Source organism: Corvus kubaryi, unplaced genomic scaffold (assembly GCF_017639235.1).
Source record: "Corvus kubaryi isolate FWS band 111438036 unplaced genomic scaffold, C.kubaryi_AGA036_p1.0 37385, whole genome shotgun sequence".
In the NCBI taxonomy this organism is placed as follows: Eukaryota; Metazoa; Chordata; class Aves; order Passeriformes; family Corvidae; genus Corvus; species Corvus kubaryi.
In genome coordinates this window covers 27,114,890-27,138,047 of record NW_024581127.1, presented here as the reverse complement: position 1 = coordinate 27,138,047, position 23,158 = coordinate 27,114,890, and the positions used below count along the sequence as shown (strand labels likewise).

The 23,158-nt window shown below is 47.5% G+C and overlaps 2 long non-coding RNA genes across 2 annotated transcripts in view; one reads left to right on the top strand and one right to left on the bottom strand.

Annotated features, from left to right (window-relative positions):
• LOC121668396 overlaps positions 1-23,158 on the bottom strand; it is a 76,038-nt gene that overhangs the window by 28,716 nt on the left and 24,164 nt on the right. The gene's annotated exons all lie outside the window — the stretch shown is intronic.
• Positions 528-15,104, top strand: LOC121668397. Its single transcript, XR_006017360.1, has 3 exons — positions 528-994; positions 13,157-13,364; positions 13,679-15,104. It is a non-coding gene; the product is annotated as an uncharacterized LOC121668397 (long non-coding RNA).

Below are 23,158 nucleotides of genomic sequence, written 5' to 3'. Positions count from 1 at the left end.
TGGAAACCACTTCTGGGGAGATTCTGAAGCCCAGATCTCTTCACTTGGTTTGGAGAGGGCACAACTCACTCCTTGTCTCTGGCACAAATCATTACCCCTCTTTCACTAGCAAAGTACCCAGTTTGGGTTTTTGAGCTACATCAGGGCCACCAGCTCTGGAAGGACCCTGGGGAACAGCAGCACCAGAACTGGGGACGGTGACTTTTTCCCTGAAGATGTCCTTCACCACCACAGAGTACATGGGGAACTCAGGACAAGCGGTAAGACCCCCACCCAAAACCAGGGCACAGCTCTGATGGGGCACCTGCCCAGGGTCCAGCAGAACAGCCCAGTACACACAGGAAGGGCTCAGCCATCCAGGCAGTGCCACTGTGCCAGCGTTAATCACCACACCACGACCAACAGGGCTGCCAGCCACAGCCAGCCCCAGCGAGAACAAGCCCTGGGGAAGAAACACAGCTCTGCGTCCTGGCTTTGCAGCCCGGCTCCTACGTGGAGAAACAAAATGAGAGGCACAGCTCACCCTCTCCAAGGAATACGCCCTTCCTAATGAGAGTCGACCCAGGAGCTATGTGGGAGTGGCGCCCATTCCCAGGCAGGCTCCAACGCCACTGAAAGCCAGCGACGGAGACAGGCAGCCTCCGAGGAAAGAGACAGCAGTGGGAAATTTTGCTTTGATGCCGGCTCGCCAGCTAGCTCCAGCACCAGGGAGGAGGAGGAGGAAGGACTGCCGGCTCTCGCGATGCTCCCCTGCATGTGTATACACGCAGAGCTGAGCTCAGCCAGAGGTCCTGGGAGAGGGTTGCAACAACCGCAGAGCAAGTCACCAGCTGTGCCCTGCCTGACTGGGCAGCACATGGCTGGCACAGCCTGAGCCCCACAGTGGCACCTGACCACCCGCCGTCGGACAAGAAAGCCCACGGAGAAGAGCAGGCACTGCAAGGACGCTACGAAAGGACTGTGTTGTACAACCATCCATCGCCCCAAGATGTCGGTAGGAAAAACTCCCATTATCTGTGGCTAAATCTGGGCAGAGTGCAGTGCCAGGACCTCTTCTCATCCCAAAGAGGTTACGTTCCAGGAGACACAAATATTTTTTATCAGTCTTGCTGCTGCTGTTAACACAGTAATGATGTCAAGCATAACCTAGCAGCAACAGCAAGATTCAGGGTCTTGGGTTCACCACAATCTTTATCTAGGTCTAGAAAGCCAACAGTAGCAGTGGGATCAGAATAAATACTAAGGTGATACAATGAAAAAGATTTCGCAATTAAATTCGTGACACTTGTATCCCTTCCCCCACCTCCTCTCCTTATCTTTTAATTCGATTCCATAGATCTCAAAGAACTTAATGACTACTTAAGTGTAGTTAGCACCCGTCATCCTGATGGAGAAACTTCCACTGGGTTGAGCAATCCTTAAGTTGCCCAACAACCCACTGGGCGAGGAGAAAGCAGGACTGGTTGAGCACAAGTCTATCCACTCTGCGCTGCCTCGCTGCAGGGTATGAGTTACCGGCAGGAGAGCAGGGCGGTTACATGGCACAGCCATTTCCCAGGATAGGGCGTGCCCCACCTTTACAGGTGCTGGGAAGCACTGGGCACTGTCCCTGCTCCGAGGGTAGTCGGAAATACATCGCTTCTTTCTTTTGTTTCGTGTTTGTTTGTTGTTTTCCTCATTAGAATTTTTCTGTGTTTTAAGGTCAGGAATGCAGACTTTCTGCAGAGAGCAAGGGCTGTCAGGGCAGGTAGCACATGTGGATCCGTTTCTCCATTAAAAAAATAAGATTGATATCTGCAGGCGTTTTCAAGAAAAAAACCACCAAAAAATCACTAAGGATTTCTGTTCTGTTCTTACTGTCCCAAACCCTCTGTGTCCAAGGTCTGAGTTAAACAACTACACACTAAGGTGACTGAGAGAGGGCATTTCAGAGAACCAGGAGCTACCAGTGTGTGGACCTTGCCATACAGAGTCCCTATCAAAGCAAACAACTCTGACCTCAGAGTTGCCCAAAGGTTGCAAAGCTGGACCCTTCCAGCAGCACGACGCCTGGGGCTATGGCTGTGATGGTGCTTGACTGTTTGAATCACTTGTACAGGTGACCATGGAGGGCATCACATGGTCAGCTGGTCCACCCTGACTGGAGGACCACCAGGACAGAAGATGATGCAAAGTATTTCTGTTTGCTATATATATTCTCCAATGTGCTGTCAAGCAGCTGCTTCTTCTCAGTTCCGGACAGTGAATGTGTTAGGTGGAGAGAGCAGACAGTAGAGTCCCTCATCTTGCCACAGACTTATTTGCTCTTTTTTAATTCCTTTACTTGCTCTAGTGGCCCTATTTTGTCCATCCCATCCTCTCACCCTCCTCAGATTAATTCATTTGGCCTTCTTGTAAACTCTTAAATTACTGTACAAATGAACAATTAAGGGATTATCATCATAGCCACTGATGATAATGCGTCTAAAAGTCACACCTTCAGAGAGGTTCAACCTGACCAAGAGCAAATTGGACAGGGACTAGGGACTATCTACTGGTGATACCCATGACCAAAACTGCGGCTGATAGAGAGCATAGACCACCTCTGCCCTAGCTCTTGCTGTACAACTGTGGACCACAGGCATGAAGCAGTTTAGTGACTTAGCCCAAAATCCAGAAGTTGGGTACCAAAGCACTGCACCTGAGGATCCCAAATATGGGAATGGGGGGGCTAAGAAAACCTCTTTACCACTTAACTCTCCATCACCCAGTCCTGCCAGGAAAGAGGGTTTAATTAATATTTTAAGTACATGTGCAGTTAATAGACTCTGTCCAAATGCATCCCAGCTGCTGAAACACAATTAGTTTCATCTCAGCTTCTAGGAACAGGCTGTCTCCTCTTTGGTGCTGTGCAGCAGGTGAAACCTTGGGGCCCCCAGCTGCTGGCTGGTCCCCAGCTAATGAACTGAATTAGGCTGCTCCCATTCTCACTACAGACCCTTTGGAACAGTGTCCTTTAAACAGACCTTGAAGCTACCTTCAATAAAATGTTCTCATGTCTCTGTGGCTCAAATTCAACTGCATCAGCTTCTCTTAGGTCGACAGTGCTATTGTACCCACGGAGCTCACTTCTGCTGACAAATGCTCCAGCTGCCCAGCCTGTGCATCCCCATCTCACACACAGTACTTGTCTTCTCATTAGTGATCCAGCGCTACCGGTTCCTTCAGCTTCCCAGGCCCTTTATGTGAAACTCCAGCAGCAGAGCCGAGAGCAGTGACAGCAGCAGCTGCTGCAAGCAGCCAGGTTATGCAGAGCACCACATTCCTCCTCTGGGAACGGGCAGCATGAATAAAGCCAAAATCTGATTTTATTGCATCTTTCAAATTCTTAACAAGCCAACAAAAATTACTGCTGCCTTGGTTTTTGTGGTTTTTTTTGTATTATTATTTCCCATTCTTAAAGTGACAAGGCTTTTAAAATCAGTAGTTAAATTTTCGATGCTAGGATACTGTTAGATGCATTTGTGGATGGTTAATCAGAGGCACCGAAGAAATAATAATAATCATAACAACAACAACAACAACATGAATTCCCCACCAGGATATGTAAGAGTTAGGGAGTGACTGTCACCCTCTTCCCTGCCCAGAGTCAAGAGCAAAAGAACATCCATGAGTCTCTGCCCATGCTGGCACTGGGGCAGTGCTACACAGGCAGGGTGGCCTAGGACATGCAGAACAGGCTCTTTGGAAAGGAGATAGGAGCCATTCAAACCTCAGCCTAGGCCATTTGCAGGGCTGAGGGCTTGGCAGGGAGAAGGCAAAGCCTTTTCTGAAGCAGGCAGCTGCCCACAGCAGGGGAGTCTGGGAAGAGGTGTAAGTAGGATGGGATGCAAGACAGGATTCAGGGCAGGATGCAGGATGAGATGTAGGGCAGGATGCAAAGCAGCGTGTGGAGCGCATCCCAGAGGGAATGACAGCCCTGCTCCAAAGCATTAGCCAAAGCTCTTTCCCGGCTCCAGCCTTCTTTCCCAGCACTGTGCCACACACATCTGTGTGGGGAGGGCCAGTGTGGCAGAGAGCCAGCTCAGCAACTCAAGAGGTGCAATTATCATTAAAGCCAAGCAGGCTGGAGCAGGGGAGAGGAGATGCCTCCTGCCAAATGAATAGGTTTAATGCTGCTCACATTCCTGCATTCCTCTGCTGAAGCGTAATGAATAAACCCTCACAAACTGCTAAAAATGAGGTGGTTTTGGTTAAGCCTTGCGAGTGTGTGTTTTGTAATCTTACACCTTTGCAGACAGAGAGCCCTGCTATGCTGGTAATCTAGGAGCTGAGGTTTTCCAGAGCTGGGTTGTGTAGCCAGGCAGAGACATCAGCACATGCCTCTTTTATGGGAACAGCATCCCCATCACAAGTGGGGAGATGGGATAGAAAGTGCCTGGAGCCAGGCAGATCCCTTCCTAGGCAGGAGTGCAGCAGGGGTCCCTGACCAAAGCACACAGACAGAGCCACTTCTGATGACAGAATAGGATAGCATAGCACAGGGACAGGACAGGACAGGACAGGATAGGATAGGATAGGATAGGATAGGATAGGAATGGAACGGACCATTTTGGTTGGAAGAGACCTAAAACAAACATGTAGTCCAAATGTCTGACTGCTTCAGGAGTGACCAACAGTTAAAGAATATAATCAAAGGCACTGTCCAAATGCCTCTTAAATGCTGTCAGGCTCAGGGCATTCACCACCTCTTTAGGAAGCCTGTTTCTGTGTTTGACAACTGTTAGCAAAGAAATTATTCATCATGTCCAGTCCAAGCCTTCCTTGATGCAGCTTAGGACCATTCCCACACATCCTACTACAGGATCCCAGGGAGAGGAGCTCAGCACTGCCCTCTCCTCTCCCCTTTCCCTCCTCAGGAAGCTGTTAGGGAGCAATGAAGTCGCCCCTCAGCCTCCTTGTCTCCAAACTAGACAAGTCCAGAGCCCTCACATGCTCCTCACAGGACATGACTTCCAGCTCTTCTACCAACTTTGTTGCCCTCCCTGGGATGCATTCAAGGACCTTCACATTCATCTTAACTGGTGGGGCCTAGAACTGCACACAGAGCTCCAGGTGAGGCCAAACCAATGCTGACCAGAGTGGGATAATCACCTCTCTTGCCCATCTGGTTCTGCTCTGTTTCATGCACTCCAAGATGACATTACACACAAAGCTTTTCCCTGTCTGCACTGGTTTATCTGCAGAGGATCCTGAATGGGTCTGGAAGCAATAATATTATTTATTCATGGTTCTACTGAAAAAAGAGTGGCTCCATAGCCAAAGGTCAAAATCCCTATGTCCCTCTACTCAGCTTTGGCTTCTCCAACCTGCCTCTGTCAGTCTCTCATCTCTCCCTTCCTAACTCTTTTATCATCCTCCAGTTCAACCTCAGATTTCCCTCCCCATGGGCCCTGTGTTCCACCCATGCTCCCATCCTTCTCTACCTCCCCTTCACCTCCACCAGAAATTTGTATCATTATGATGGTCTGTGCTCTCCTCCATGCAGACTCTCCTCTCTGCTCCAGACTGGTCTCATGTTCAAAAATAAGTCTCAGGACATCTTTTGAATGCTCTTCCATCCAGCATCCAAATCTGCCATTGTCATTGAAGCTCTTGCTTTCCCACATCCCAGCCAATACACCCACCCTTCCCTGAGACCCTCCTGACCAGCAAGAGTACTACCACGTGGGTCATGCCTTCTATCCCACTTCATCTTCTCAAGGATAGCCCCTCTCCCTGTTTCATCACACGAGCTCTGTAACTCTCAATGCTTACCCCATGCCCTGAAGTACCCACTAGCTGCTGTTGACTCTTATGATGTTGACTGTTACTGAGGAACTTGGTCTCCTGGGCCAGTCAATGGAAAATGCCTTAGATACTAAATTATTTTTCTCCCTTCCTGCCCCTTGTCTGGTAGAAATTCATCTCAAATATCTACCAGACCACCTCAGCGACTTCATAAAAACTCTCCTTTGCTGTGACATTTACCAAAAAACTCAATAATTGTGAGGCTGCTGGTGTTCTCAGGCATGTCTGTCAAGATAATCAATAGTGCCCTGGCATTTTTATTTTACTCTCCCACATGCATGTACCAGTCACAACCTCCTGTCATTGATCCACACCATGAGCTCCTTGGGGGATGGACAGCCTTTGATTCAACATTTGTACAAAGGACAACAGGCTCTGGGGCATGGTTAGTGCTCCTACTGTCACAGTGGGGAAAATAACACTTTTAAACACCCATCAAGGTCAAGAGATATCTGCTTGCACTGGGTATGATCCCCAGGCTTACAGCAGACAACATGACCAAGAAGGCCACCTGCATAATGTAGTCAGGAAGCCACAAGTTACTTGAGCACACTTCACAGTGCACCCAGACCCAGCTAACCTGTTGCTGCATCTACTTACAGCAACACCCTATTTGTTCCCAAACAAATCACAGCACAAGGTGCTTCCACCAGTTACTACCAGCACCTCTTGACACACCACTCTTGGTAACATGGAAGGCATCCCACAATGATTTCTTGTACATCAAAGACCACAGCATTACCCTTGTCTGCAAGCACAAGCTGCTTGCTGGCAACCATGACGGCACTGCAGTGATGCTCTCTCTGTCAGACTGGAAATCGCAGAATAGGCTGGATTGGAAGGGACCTTTAAAGGTCACCCAGTCCAACCCTCCTGCAAAGAGCAGGGACATCAACTCGATCATGTGGTTCAGAGCCCCACCCAACTTGACCTTGAATGTTTCCAGGGATTGGACATCTGCTCTACTCTGGGCAATGTGTTCCACCATTTCACCACACGCATTGTAAAAAATTGTTTTCCTTATATCTAGTCTGAATTTACCCTCTTTAGTTTAAAGCCATTACCCTTCATCATCACAGGCCCTGACAAAAAGTCTGTCCTCATCTCTTATAAGCCCCCTTTAAGTACTGAATGGCCACAATAAGGTCTCCCAGGAGCCTTCTCTTCTCTGCACGGAACAACCCCAGCTCTCTCAGCCCATCCTCGTCAGGGTCACGGTGAGACCAGATGAGCTGCTCTGGATCCCTGAAACTTTTCCATCCCTCCACTTTTGTCATCTAAAGGTGACCAACACCAAGCACCCCTTGCTGCTGTTTGGCTCCAAACAGCCTTGAGCAAACCTTAGAGTGTTCTGGTCCCAACTCTGCCAGTAGCTCCAACCCCCACATGTGTGCTGGCATCTCTGCTATCCAGTCAAGGAGATGCCAAAGTGGCCAGGAAGACAACCCATGAGTATCACATCTCACACCCTGGGCAGCTCTGACACAGAGCTTCTCCCAAATTGAAAGACATAGGGGGAAAAAAAGCAAGCCCACATGGCAGTGACTTTCCCTCTGCTGCCCAGGAGAGACTTGCAAGACAAGTTCTTCCACCAGGCTCCAGGGCTGGCCATGCCACGGGCAGGGCTGAGCCTGCCCTGCCCAGCCACAAGTGCCAGCAGCCCCAAGCAGGACCCGCTGACTGATGAGAATCCAACAGCCACATGGGACCTGTGCACTGCAGCACAGAACAGACATGCACACGCAGCAGGGATGGGTTTGTTCTCCCTTTACACTCATCCATTAGAAGAACACGACCTGAACTAACACTGCCACTGACAGAAGCCAGGCATAAACCACAGACCTTACAGACACACAGGGAGAGCTCCCCTACCTCCTTCGGTGCTTCTCGCTGGGGCTGAGCTGCATCTCTGCAGATTCGGGATTGATTTGCCCCATACAGAGGGACACCACAGCATCTGCACTGCACAACACAGGCCCTGCCTTCCCCACTGGGAAGCACTTCCCACACTCACATCAGACATTTTGCACATGTGCACATGAGAAAGTTTCTTAGGCAAGAGCTTGCGCCTGCCACCTCGCAATCACCTACGCTGCAGGTCAGCAACAGCACTGTTGATCAGGGCTTCTCCAAGGAGTGTAAAGCTGAAAACATTGTTCTTTGAGAAACAGGCACGACTCTGCTTGGTTGAACACAAACAATTCCTTTGTTTTTATTAGTGTTACAATTTCACATCACAGGCATTTTCAGGCTCCCTGTGATTATTTTGTATATCCAGTGCTACACAGTTCACAGGCATAGCCAAAGGCAAGAAGGTCCCTCTAAGGCTCTGATGAGTAGGGATTTCACATGATCTGAATGGGATGTGTCCACCCAGACATGTGCAGACAGACCTGGGCTTGCTCTGCTTGTGCCCAAAGTTGACTAGGACTCAATCCAGCTTAAGACAAAAGCCACAGAGCCACGTTAGTACAGCACTCTGCCCAAGCTCATATGACCAAAGTGGGTGCCCTGGGCAAACACCAACCAGACCTCTGATTTTGCCATCCACACAGTTATATGAGAATGGAAGGGTTACAAATCACCTACAGCACAGAAAATTCCTAATAACCATAACTGGTAACTATTAAAAGGAACAGATTTAAGTGAACAAGTGTGCTACTCTACCCTGGTTGAATGGTGGATTTCAAGCCATCTGGTCCTTGGGGAACAATGTTTTATATTGTATAGGTCTGTGGAAAACAACACAAAAAGTGCAACTCTATTGTCAGAAGGCTTAAATTTCTTTGAAAGAATCCCACAGCTACATTTAAAAACCCATATTTAGGAACTCACAAGGTGAGGAAGGCTTGGAAAACCAGTTAGAAGGTGAAAAATGAAGGGAAACCCACCCTTGGGTGGAAAAGAGCTGTTAAAAACCCAATCACCCAAACCCCTCACAACATCAGTGACCTCATTGGTATGGTTTGTGAGGAACAGTTTATTCAACAAAAAGAAAACTGTTCAGAAGGAAGAAAGAGAATTGAAATTTAGCAAATACAAAGATAAATGTGAGTGTACAAAGAAAGGCGCTAACATCCCGAATGATCATCAGAAGGCACCTCCAAAAACAAGTGTCTCATACAGGTGGGAAAAAAACATTCCCTGCACCACCAGTGTATTCATGTACAGATGGCACCTGGAATGCCCTATCCAAGCAGCCACCAGGCTCAATCTTGTTTAGCTTGAATGCATCAGTGAACACATGAGAACGAAGCATATTTCTACATGTGCGTGGGTGACAAGACAACCCTACACTGAAATAAAAGGAGCTGATAATCTACCAGGCCATTCCCTTCTATTGAAATAAAATTTTACCCTGTGCCATGGTTACCCGCAGAGGACTGGGGTTACTTTCCCAATAGTTTAGAGGTGAAAAAATCAATGACTATCTATACCTCGGTGGTTTTGGGACTCTCAAAGCAGTTGACCTTTTTGGAGGGAGAAAAAAATCCACTAAACTTTCTTGTCTTTTAAGTGATGAGGATGCAGCCTTGCTGGGTGACCTGGATTGGGCTGAAAGCTCCATAATATATGCAAGTGTAACACTTGCTACTGAAAAAGACCAGGTAACCTTTCCTCACTTCCTAAAGCCACTGCTGGCCCTGGCGCACCCCAAAGCCCTCCAGCTGCTGATGCAGCTCACTGACCAGCAGAAAGCTCACCCAGTACAGACACAAGCTTACTTTCCATCTGCACAGTGAGCTGTGGGTGGATCAGTGCCAGAGCAAGAGCAAGGGCTGAGGAGGGCTGGAGACAAGAGCGGTGCCATCCCCGTGGTGGCAGGAATGGTGCAGCCCAGCAAAGCCCAGCACGCAGCCAACAGGCAGCAGAAGGGAGAAGTGCACAAGGAGGAGGAGAAAGAGGGGAAGACGATAACAAATAAAACACTCATTTGGTTTTGAGGGAACTGCCTATAATTAAAACCCCAAAGCAAACACAAACTTGGCATCTGGAGAGAACAGTGCTGGGTTCTGTTTTGGATTTGCCTGGTGTTTATCAGTCTGGATGGCAGGACACTTGTTAAGTAGCTCATCCTGAGGGAAGATTCGTCTGATTTTCCTAAAAATTCCAAGCTGCTTCAAACAAACAAAAACTATACTCAGGTATTGCCCATACCCAGGTTTCCTGACTAGATAAAACACATTTATTTTATCTCTGAACAAATATTTTGCCATTCCCTACCTCTGTGTGAAGAAACCAACGAAGGGAAAGAAGGATACCTGCTTAGTCCAGGGGAAGAGAATCAGAATATGCACACAATGCTTTGAAAATTGCACAAAACACTCAGGTGGGAAAGTAAAGTAAGTGAACAGACAGGAAAGTTGCTCTTGGCCCTGGTATTGGCTATGGTACTGTGAAGCTCTGGTTGCTCCTGGAGGTACCTGCAGCTGTTAACTCCTGCCTTGCAACCTGTCTGTGCCCCATGCTCAGCTTTCTCTTCTGTTCATTAAACAACACTGAAACACCCTTTTTGAAGTGATTTGCCAGAAAAGGCTCTGGCAGATTTGAGCTGTGGCTCCAACACTGCTCTGTCAATCCAAATTAGGGATGCTGCCTCCTGATTCATGTCCAAAAGAGGTTCCACCTGTACAAGGTGATGCTCAGGCTTCAAAGGACTCTTCTGGCTGTCTCCATGCAGGGTGGGAAACACAATCCATGAAGAAGGATTGCACTGAGAAGGGTATTGCTGGGTGAGAGCAGCTATCTATCATCACTGCTATCCCTATCCCTCGGGATATCACTGAGGGAAGTCAGCATGGTAGTATAAGGCTGATGTGTTGCACAGAAGCCCATGATGCTCCTACCCAGATGTGTCAGCTGCACACTGGAAAATGGAAAGCAATCTAGAAGGAGAGGGGAGAGCTTGCACACAGGGGAAAGCTCCAGCAAGTGGGAAATTTGGACCTATTCCCACTTTCCAAAGGAGAGGGTTCAGCCAGATGAAGTACATGTTTCCGCTGTAGAGCTTCCCCAAACTCCCAGCCTCTGCTGCTGATCGGCCCAAGGGCTGCCACGTCGATGCTCAGCACTGCAGTGCCCTGACAGGCAGCAGTGCCTGGGGCCCACGGGCATGCCCCAAAGTCCCTGCACCCGTCACCAAGTAGTCTTCTGGACATCCCACTGCAAAAGTATCAAAGTGATGCGTGCCCTAAAAATAGCCGAAATTGGTATTCCTACCCCTTTAATCAGCTTTTAATTGACAAGGGAAAGCAGAACAGATGCGCAACAGGAGTCGTGCTTGAAAGTATCAGAGGTGTGATAAGCTTTTTTGTGGAAATCTTCCTTTTTTCAACAAGTGCCTTTGACATCAAAAGCAGCCTGTGGGGAGACGGGAAAATCTGAAATAACAGCAATGATCCAACCGGCACGCACTGCTCAACACAGCAAAGGCAAAAGCACTGAAACTCTATGAAGTTAACAGCACTCCTTGGAGGTTTGTAAGCAAACAAAAAGTTAAAGAAGCACAACACAGAAAGACTCAAAATTATCAAAAGAGATGGGCAGGAAACAGGAGAAATGGAGAGAAGGTAAATCTTCCCTGATTGTACCAGCCATGGGTACCATTTCAGCAACTTCCTTCAAACAACAACATTATTTCATGAATGCATCCAAGCACACTGGCACACCCCTGCCACCACTAAAACTTTCTATAAACCCCTGTTTTACCACACTAAATACCAGAAGTTTATGGGCAAACCTCCTGGCAGGCTCCTGCCCAGAGGGCAGCAGGCTCAGCACTTCATCCAGAGAGCTCTAGCAGATGCTCTGGCTGTGGGTCACTATCCTGACTTCAGGGTCACTATCCTGACTTCAGACTCTTGGAAAGACATCAACCGGTGGAAGCGGAGTGTTGTAAAAAAAGCTGAGCTCATCCAGGGAAGATGAAGCCCTTTTCAGTCTGCTAAGTCTCCCACCACATATTGTTAAATCACAGTGATGCATGGGGAGGAACCCAGGCACAGGGCTGGAGTACCAGCTCCTGTGTGTATCCTCTGTGGCTGAGCATTGTGGGGGATGAGCAACAAGCCCTGGCAGCCTGTTACACAACACCAGGTTGTTTATGTTTCTAACTAAAATGGTAAAAAACATTTTACCATTTTAGAGGTGGGGAGGGAGGGTGGATTCACTGCAAGCTAGGGTATTAACCAGCCAGAAAGAGGGTACACTGTATCTGCCTCCTCCACACCATAGTATCCCAATATGATGCCAAACTCACATAGTTGGACTAGTGATAAACTCTCTACGGAGAACAGTGAAGAAGGAGCTGGAGGAGGTGCTTCAGGCACTTCAGCCCATGGTGCAGCCCATAGTGAGGCAGCTGTGCCCCTGCAGCCCATGGAGGACCACAGGGGAGCAGAGATCCATCTGCAGCCTGTGGAGAAGACCACACCCGTGTTGGTGGACGACTGAAACAGGGCTGTGAACCTGTGCTGGAGCTGGCTCCTGACAAGGACCTGAGGACTCATGGAGGGAGGAGTCCATGCTAGAGCAGGTTTCCTGGTAGGATTTGTGACCCTGTGGGGGACTCACACTGGAGCAGCCTGTCCCTGAAGGACTGCACCCCTCGGAAGAGTGACCCACATTGCAGCAGTTCGTGAAGAGCTGCAGCCCATGGGAAGGCCTCACGCTGGAGAAGTTCGTGGAGCGAACATGGGAGAGGAGGGAAAGGACTCCCCTCTCTGAGCAGCAGCAGACACAACCTGTGATGAACTGATGGTAAACTCCCTGTGCTGTCCAAGGAGAAGGAGGTAGAGCCTGGGAAGGAGGAATAGGTGGGTGGAAGGTCTTTGTAAAATTCATTTTATCTCTCATTATCCTGCTCTGATTTTGATTGGTGTATTTTCACTGGTAATAAATTCAATTAATTTCCTCAAATCAAGTCTGTTTTGCCCATGACAGTAATTAGTTGATGATCTCCCCCGCCTTTATCTCAATTCATGAGCCTTTTGTTACTATTTTCTCTCCCCTCTCCCTTTGCAGAGGGAAGTGACAGAGTGGCTTTTGGCATCTAGCCAGTGTCAACTCACCACAATAATGAGGGCTGGATGGGAGATCCTGAGAAGCTCTTCACCAAGGCACCCAAGTACCTCTGTGACAGCCATGTCACTTCATCTACTCACCACGCAGCACTGGCTGTGGGCATTTGAACTGCAGCTCTGCAGCACCCAAGCTGGGATGGATGAGCCCTCTCTTGGCTCTATCATGCTCAGAAAACAGCTCTGATCTAGCAAAACTTACCAGCCAAAAGTTTGTCCCAGGATTCTTTCTTTCTCTCCCAAAACAGAAGCACAAAGGCAGGGGTTAAGTCCAGCCTGGGATGCTGAGCCCCTGCAGATGGGCAGAGTGAGAGATGAGGAAGAGCCCTGACCCACCTGAACCCAGAGGGAATCTCCTGCACTGCTCCACTCCTGCTACCCCTCTCAACATCTTTATTCACCAACTGCAAGTAAAGCTCCAGAGGGACTGTCAGCACTGATTCAGAAGCCTGTGAGGTATTTCCACATTATTTTATTTTTTACTGGCTGTGTATTTCTGGCTAAGTCAACAAATCCAGTCATTGCTGTTACACATTGTCCTCAGTCTGACATTTATTTTTGCTCATGGTAAAAGAAACTGCAGTTCTTTCTGATTAACTCCACAGAAATGCCTATTACTCAGACAGGAGTCTGAAAGTTGGCTTGAACTAATCAGCAAATTGGTTTAAAACAATTAGGTTTTGAGGATGAGCATCCTCTGGCATCCAAAATGCAATTCTGAGGGGTTTATTCGCTTCTAATGTTATTTTTTGTCTTACCGTCCCCATCAGGTTAATCCCAGACAGGACAGAAATGTCATCAAACCCAGCCAGCCCATCGTGGTATAACCCAAAATAGCACAGTTAGTTTCCGCAACGGGCTTCTCTACAGAAGCAACATATCCTGTTCCAGTCTTGGCTCTCTGTGTGCCTTGTGATTCAGTTTTGAGGGGAAGAAGTTCACAAAGAAGCTGCATGAGTGAGTGCAAACCCCAGAAGTGCATCCTGCAAAAAGGCAGTAAAGATGGCTCTAAAGGCGACTGCACAATCAACGCTTTGCCATAGAAATACAGAACCATAAACTGTCCTGAGCTCAAAGGGACCCACAAGGATCATCGAGTCCAACTCCTGACCCTGCACAGGACAACTCCAAGAGTCACCCTGTGCCTGAGAGCATTGTACAAACACTTCCTGAACTCCAGTAGGTTTGGTACCGTGACCACTCCCCTGGGGAGCCTGTTCCAGTGCCTGAACACCCTCCAGGTGAAGAACTGTTTCCTAATAACCAACCTACCTCCCCTACCACCACGACTCAGCTTCGTGCCATTCTCTCTAGTCCTGTCACTGCTCACCAGAGAAAAGAGATCAGTGCCTGCCCCTCTGCTTCCTCAAACTTGCAGCAGGCTTGGCCAGCTGGCCAGGCATGACTGTTTGCCAGTGGTCCAGTACAGGACAACTCACCCTTAAAACAAGATGAATGAGTTTCAGCAAGTAAACAAACACAGACTACCTGACAGAGGGACACAAAAATGCCATAAGAAAGACGTATAGCACATAAAAAAAGCCAAGGCTGCCAAGCCAAAGAGTTGCACAGAGCCCTTTCGTACACCATTCCCCCAAGTCTGACAACAGAAGAACATGAGGCTTTCATGGGAGCCCAGTGCCTGTGCTGATGGTTTCAAGTTGGCTCAGGCTCAGTGCAGCTTCTCAGTGGGAAAACAGCCCTGAAGGACTCAACAGAAAGCACAGCGACTCTCTTCTCCTCTCCCTGTTGTCAAAGCATCACTTGAAGCAAGAGCCTGAAAATGTGTTACCTGGGAAAGCAAAGCAACCACATTAGGGAGCGAGAGCAAAAAGCACACCATGACATTTACAAGTGAGCTTGAGCTCACTCATTTGTATTTCAAAGGCCAGGTTGACACAAGATATTTTTCTTGCTCTAGCTTTGGCTGTGAAGGGAATAATACACGATTTTGAGAGCTGCTGCCACTGCCATCGGCTTTCCTGCAGAGTCAGATACAACAATATTCAGCCTACTTTGCTTGGAGAACATAAGGACCAATCTTGGAAAATCCCCCTTTGGCTGATACAAACAAAACCAATTTCAGGAGTCTTGCTCATGTCCACACACTCTCTTCCTATGGCTCAAGTGAATGAATATTAAGCTAATCGTGTTGAGTGTCTCCCCATCTTCAGTAAATTCACACTATGAAAGTTTTCCATTTTCAAAGCTCTCACTGACTGATGGTGACGTTTAGTGACAAAACAGGCTCAACAATTTAACACTTTTGTGGCCTCCATCACACTGTAAGGTGTCCTCCTTTGCAGGAAAGGATCAGTATTTCTGATCCCACCACCAGTAGCAACCCCACCAGCGCTGATCAGGCACACCCCTCTTGGTGACAAGCCACAGTGCTCCTTAGACCGAGAGCTGCCTCTTCAGCCCAGAAAAGCAGTGCAATACTGAGTAGAAATCCAGTTTACAGTCTTCCCTGTCATGCCAGACCCACCAAGACCTTTGTTGGAGGTGGCAATATCCTGCTCTGGCATAACACCTGCCTCAGCTGACAACCTTGAAAATGGCAGCCAAGTTACACAGTGCCTTTACCTGCAATAATTTCAGCCTCACATCCTCCTCCTAATAAACACCCAACTGTCTCAAAGAAACAACCCATCCTTCTCACTTTTCACCTCACCTATTTTATGCCTCCTGCTTTCAGGTCACAAGTCCAGGAACTCCAGAGCTTCTTGGAAACCTTTACCTGCCCACAGCAAAGCCCATCACAATTCAGCTGGGCAAATATGTAAAACTGACAAACTTTACTGCTGCATGGGCCAGGTCTCCATCCCCTTGGTAGAGAACATCGTGACAATGTGGAGACCTTAAAGAGATGCCATAATAACAAAGACCATAAATATCCAAGCAATAGAGATCACCCTCTTCTAAGCAGGACCAGAAGATGGGAACATTAAGTGGGCATTTTGTTCCACTGGTTCCTTCAAGTCAGAGTTGACCACAAAGCTTCACTCTTCCTCCATGACTGGATCCCACAGTTAACTCTGGCTCCTTTCCTGTCCCCGAACAAGCTGGCACTGTCACAGTCCTTCTACCCAGTTTTTGGGTCCACACATGTGACTCAAGCAGGCACACTAGGAAAGCAAAATAGCAAAGTTAAGGTGTTCCAGAAACCACAGGGGAATCAACTTGCCCACTTAATGACCTTCATATCCAATCAGAATTTTCCTTTCAAGTTTGCCATCCAGTGCAGTTTCTCACATCTTCTCTACCCATCCACGTACTCCACATCTGCCCTGGCTGCTGTCTCCAGCCTTCATCCATGCCCAGGACACTGTAGTCATGGTCCAACATGTCTCCCCCTCTACTTCAGGGCAGGTTTATCCCCATTTCTAAAGCCATCTTCTCCACTGCCCACATTTGTGGACCCATGCTCACTTGCACACACACAGCTCATAAGCGTGCGTAACTCAGGGATCTGGAGGCTTCCACCCAGCAGCTCCAAAGCCCCCACATCCCTCACCTGCAGTCACCTGAAATGGTGCTCAGTAATTTGTATCTTCTCTTGCCTGGTGGAGCAATGGCCTTGTTTGGGAATGAAGGGAAGCAAGACAGGTCACAGAGAGACCTGGCAATGGACTGGTTGGACCCCGCATATCCAAGCCAAGATCCCACCACAAAAGTGAGAATTATTTCCTTGTGACAGCACAGACAAGACAAGCTTTATATGAATCACATACAGCAGCACATACTCACACAGAGCTATACATAAGATATATGTACAGTACACACCAAAATAACACCAAGGAGTATGGACGCCAAAGAAGGGATAAAATTAGTATATTAGAGAAGTGGCAAAATCTCATAAGATAATGGAAAAAAGGCCTATTTTGAACAGCAATGAACACATTTCAAAAATATTGGATATTCTTGGCTTAGAGCCCTACATACCACAACATACGACAATCACGTCAGATTGAAGAACGAGAAGAATCAGCCAGAAGGTCCATGGGAGATATCCCAAGAAAAACAAGGATTGCATGTGGTAGGGCGCTGCAGCAAATTATTTCCTTGGAATCTCAGAGTGCACCAGTGTGCTGTCTAGTCCAGCCTGCTGCTGAAATGCAACTTTCTTAAAGTCACACAGCCCTTACATGGCAAAAATTAGCATAACCTCAGAAATAATTTTTCAAAATCTATTCCTTGAAGGTTAGTCCAATATTAACAAGACAAAAAGCAATGTTGGCAGGGAATACCAGGATGCCATCCTTGAGACTTAACCCAGAGAAAGCTGAAATGTCAATAATGTCAAATGCATACAAATTGGAACCAAATAATACTGTCGTTAGCTAAATGACTTCGTAACAATCAAGTTACAGGGCAAAAGGAGACAGAAAATAAATGAAAACGGGCCAGACGGTTTTTACCACAATTGGATAATGTGTTCAAGGGCACCGAAAGGGGCACACGAGCATCCTAAGGTTAAGAATCAACCCTGGGAAGACTTAACAGATCTTCTAGAATGGAAAAAAATAATAAATGCAAGGTAGTACTAATCTGTAATAAAGCCTACTATAATATTAAACAAGAACTAATTAAATTCAAATAAAGGCACTATATATATTGATCAATAATAAGTGCAAAATGTAATCACAATCACAGCACCCAAAATTAAGACCTACTACCGAGATGGGGGCAAACATGGTGGCATTTGAAGACGCATGTTCTGCTCCACACTTTATGGACATCAGGACTTTAATGCACTTTACTTGGGTAAAATCCCACCCCCCAGCACTTTCTGAAGAGAAATCTGTGCCCGAGACACCAACACAGCTCTGAGCATCATTTGCCCAGCTCAACAGCAAAAAGTTTTCCTAACTTTCCCATCCTTTCCGACGCCGTTTTACTGGATTATTTGGTTATGAGCATGAGGGATGAATTGCAGGCACAGGGTAACTCAATCCCTCTCTCCCTGGAGGAACTCTACTGGCAGCTTGAAGTGAGGTGCTGACCTTGGTTACTCTACCCTGTTTTTCTTTCTCCTGCAAGCAACCACAACAGAAACCTCAAGCAAAATTGTCCTAAACTCTCCTGGAGGTTTGGAATTCAGTCCAGCATGGGTGCTATTGTAACTTCATGAAAGGAACATCTTAAATAAAAAGGTTTGCGGTGGTGTGAAGCAGTAAAATTGATTTTAAAGCCTTAACACACCAGCTCATCAAGAGAAATACAAGCACATTCATTAACTCCCAGCATGCTGGCTGCTTCAAAGATGCTACCCATGGCCAAGATCAGCCTGTTATCCCAAACACAAATATTCATTTGCTGCTGTAGCCAGGACACAGCTCCAAATTTTGTATTTATTCTCTATTTCAGGGAAACAAGGACTTAATACTAAACTCAATTTACATACAAGCAACAGAGACATCAAGAAACTAGAAGGTGGGACTACTGTCTCCCCTAGCCTCACCTGTTTGGAAGTTGGGCATCTAACATAAACCAAATGTTTGGAAACTTTCCATGATCCATAGAGGAACAGCCTGGTCCAAAGCATTATTTGTTCCCACTCTTCCCACAGAATCTAAGTGGTGTTTACATTGGAAAACCATTTTTTTGGATTTCACACCCAAACTCAGCTGACTCCGAACCACAGCCATTCAGGAGCCATGAAATCCACCAAACAGCAGCTCAAACTGGCATAGTCATACTGGTACAACATGTCCAAGTGGATCAGCATTTTGGATGCCAAGTCACATTTTTGGAAATTTCTAGTCCAGCTGTCTGACCTGCCCAAGGTCACTTGGGAAGTATGTTGCAACACCAGGACCAGGGTGTTTCACACTCAGGCTTGAGCTCTTCCCCCTTTTGGAAAATGAAACTGCTTTCAAAGCCTTCATTTGTGCTCTCAGAAAACACACAAAAATTAATCCCAAGAAGTATCAAGATTTTTAGAGGTGGTTTTTTTTGGTTGGTTTTTTTTTTTTTTTTCACTACTGTTAAAGAAATACAAAAATTCAATTCAGCAGACCAATGCATTTTCCTCCATCATCGAGACATCTCTTCATGGATAACCTACGTGGTATGGGACTTCCCCGCAATCAAACACAAGGAATGACCTTTCTGCCACTTCCCACCTGGTTCTGGTCAACTGCCCAGCAGCCCTGCCTGCACCAGTGGCACCATCACAGCAGAGCATGTGGAAAGGGCTGCAGCCTCAGATGTTCATCCAAAGCACCAAGGCATTGGGAATAACATAAAATAGTCAGAACCATCCAATTCATGCTCTTTGGGACTATGCCCAGTTAAGAAATCTTCCCAGGAAAAGATAATTTGTAAAGCACTATCTATACAGTAAGGTCTAATGAGTTAATCCCCGTCACAATGTATAGCTGATGCCTTCCCACAGAAGAACGCAATCCAGCAAGGACATATGTATTCCTGGCATGTCACTACACATACTCAATTAGAAGGAATATCAGCTCTCCCTGTCATGACCACAAGGAAAGACAAGATGGAAAACCACCACCCACCTCATTCCAAGTCAGCAGCTCCCGGTCTGCCTGCTTGGAGCAATAAGGGCAACCCTTTCCTCCACAGATGAGCTCCCTTTATTGCTGTTAAAGACCTCCCAGGTCCTCTTTTTGGGGGGAATCCAGTTGACAAATTCAGGCAAACAGACCTGAAGAAAAAAGAAAGAAAAAAAAAGCATACCCAACACATGCAGCCATTTGGCAGTCTGGACCCTCTGTTTTCCTGCCCGATTTCTAATCCCCCTTTCCATGAGGGTATATTAGCATCATGCACCCACCAGCCCCATCAATGTGGACCCCTCAAGCCTCTAGCCTCCAGCGTCTATGCCGACTTCTCCAAGGTGATACTGCTTTGGTTGCAACTTGCACTGGGGCAGGCAGCTATGACTCAGGGTTACACCTAGGAAGCATTAACCCTGGGGCACTGGGATGTTAACAGAATACACCCCAGTTTTAATAACTAACCCTGCTTGACCTCAGTCCCCTTTACTCCATATTGGTTTTCTATACACAGCTTCACAATTCAGAAAATGAACAGAGTTTTCTTCAAAAAGGCCAAATTTTTTAAGGAAAAACATCCACACAAGGACAAGATATTCCCAATGGAGCCATCTCTGCAGGACATGCTGCAGATCAGACACTCAAGATAAAAATACACACAACACAAACCACCTCTGAGAGCAGCTTTTTCATGTGTGAGTAAATCATCCATAGACACCGTTACTTTAGGAGGAAACAGCAGAACCAAACAAACCACTGATGCAAAACCTAAAAAAAAAAGACCAGAACACACCTGGTTCAACTAAATATATGCAGTCAGCAACTGGATGCCCTTCATGAACACAGAGAATGTAACAGAATGACAGAATGGGTAAGGCTGGAAGAAGGGACTACATGGCCAGACACACAACACAGTTTGCAAAGGAGACTGTACAGATCTGTACTGATGCAGTGCTCTCCCTAGACACAGCTGTGTCACCACTGAACGTGGCAAGTTGCCAACTGGCCCAGACAACCCTGGGAGCTGCTGATGAGAAGCAGCTGGATCTTGAAGAGAAGTCTGCAAGGAGCTCAGGGGAGACCAGACTGAACAATGTCACAGGGTTTTTTTCCCCCCAGATTTATACCAATGGCTCTGTGAGGATGTAACGCCTCAAAACCTTTGTTCAAATGCCTGGGTGCCCACATGGGCAAGGACGGAGCCTGCAGAGAGCACGGGGCTGCCCAGACTGCTGCTCCCTCCCCACCTTCCTATCCAGGCACCCGTGTACACTGTCTGTCTGGAAAATTCACCAACACCAGAGGTTTATGTCCAAAAAGGAGACAGAGGAGTCCTTCAATTTTATTTGAATAAAGGGAAAGAGTCCACTGGGGCACACGCCCGTGGGATTTTCTCTCTCGAGGTTTCAGAGGGCAGACCCTCCCTTTTGTCCTAACTCCCGGCCGCATGTTGCCCTCTTCCTTTCCCCACTGGCTGAGGTACTAGGAAGGTACAGCCTTCCCGAACCACCTACCCATATGCCCCCTTGAACCTACTGTTTTACCCCAAAGTTCCGAAGTTCAGGCTTGTGCAGACCTTTGTCTGTTTCAGGAGCCAAACTGTCTGGGGCCGGCAAGGAACCTGCTGCCCAAAGTCAGCAGAGGCGTTAAGACCCATTTCAAAGACGTTAACACCCATGAAATTGTTTGAAAAGACATTAGCACACATCTTTCCTCTCACCCATTGCCTCTGGAAGTTACTTTAAAGAAGCAAAAAATGTCTGAAAAAGGAGGCAGCTCGAACAGATTTTTATCACCACATCCTGCACATATCAAGTGAAATCAGAAAGAGGGAGGTGCAGTCCACAAACCAATAAGCAAATTAACCCTCACAGTGAAAGAGTCAACGTCTTGGCTTTGGGGAAGAGGGGGAATGGCAGCTGGGGAAGAGCTCATTAACACCGGCAAAATTAGTGAACCTATCAATGAAATGAGGAAGATCACCTGCACGACAGGAGGGCACAGGTTAGAGGTGGGGGGACACCGGCCCTCTGCGGCTACAGCTGAGCTGACAACACCCAACAGACACATGAGCAGGCACAAATCACAGCAAAAGAAACTTAACTTCGTTAAAAGCTCTGGTTGGGTGTAAATCCAGCCTGGGTGCAGAACTCGACTGCAGCAGAATTGGGGCAGGAGGGGCAGATCAACAGCTCAGCTCTGCTCCACCCTGCGTTCAGCATCGGCAGGCTGGCCATGGAGGGTCCTGAATCCACACCAGTTTCAAGCTAAGGCATTGTCACCACTTGAGCAGCCACCCCTTGAGCTGCAGCAACCAGCTGGATTTATGTATTGCTACTACATCAAACGTGAGGCAAAGCACGGCCTAAAAGCCCTTCCAGCTGAGTTTAAACTAACCAATCTCATGTGGTACCTGTTGGGGCAGCAGCTCAGCAGGCTCTGCTCACCCAGTGTTCCTCACCCTGCCTGCATCAAGGAGGGTTTAAGGTTCACACACCTGTACTGGAATCGGCGCTGACTTAAGTGGGCTACTGTGAAACCTGGAGGAATCCGGGACCTCACAAGGGCCAACCAGGGGAACCCAGCTCCCCACCAAGACAGCAGAGCCACAGTCCACCCTTTCCTCTCTGTATCTCCTGGCCTCTGGGCTTTGCCTCTTTTCGCCTCTTTGCAAGGTCGTTAGGTTTGACAAAGTTATCTTGTCTGTTGGACCGAACTGCTTTTTCTCAGGGTTGATCGACTTGTGTCATGCAAATTACCCAGGGTGGAGGTAAACCAAGAAAAGGGGCACTCAGATGGTTCCTTTTATGTTTCACAGATCATTTGCATCCTTATTCTCTGCCTTTAGGGCAACTCTCAGTTGACTGAACACCTGCTTTTAGCTGCCGGGAAGCACATAACAAACCTCCTTCTCCACCCACCCCCAATTCACACCCCTTCCAAGTACTTAACTGGTGTCACTGAGGCTTGTAAAACCCTCCTCACTTCAGGCAGGCTGCTCATTTTATCTTGGTTAAGATTGAGATGACGACATTCTTCTGCTTACCATGTCCCAGAATCCCAAAGCATCCCAGCTCAAGGAAATCTCAAACTCAAAGAAAGCAGAGAGCCTCACCCCAGGCCACCAGCTCGGTGGCTTCGCATCTACGAACCCTGAATGCTCTTGCTGATGTCCACGGTGTCAGCCCAGCACAAAAATGCTTCAATAAAAAGGAGTGATAGAGAAAGAAAGCCAGATGGAGAGAACCTAATTGTGAAAAATCCAGAGAGACATTCAGCAGTCAAGTAAAAATGAAGCTGTTCCCTGGGAATCACTGATACTGCAAAAAGCATCCCCCCTTCTTAGACACAGCCCTTGGATCTCCTGTTAAATTGCTCATCCTCAACATTAATTCTCATGGCAAGTCCAAAGAATCAGTTTATTCCTGCCCTTCAACTCCAAATAATCAGTTTATTCCTGCGCTCTGGATGGAGAATCGAGGGACAGATTCAGAGCAGAAAGACCAGTGACAGAAGCAAGCATCAGATACAAGGGCACCGTGAGTCCCTGCAACATCTTCTGGTCCCCAGGGCAGACAGATGGAAGGCAGGAGATGCATGTGTCAGGCACAGGCAAGGGGCAGTGACCACATCATTTCACTGTGACAGTTTCCCTTGCTATAAAAAGAAGAGATTCCTCTCTCCAGGGTGGCAATGAAAACACTCCAATTGTTAGTAATACAGAAA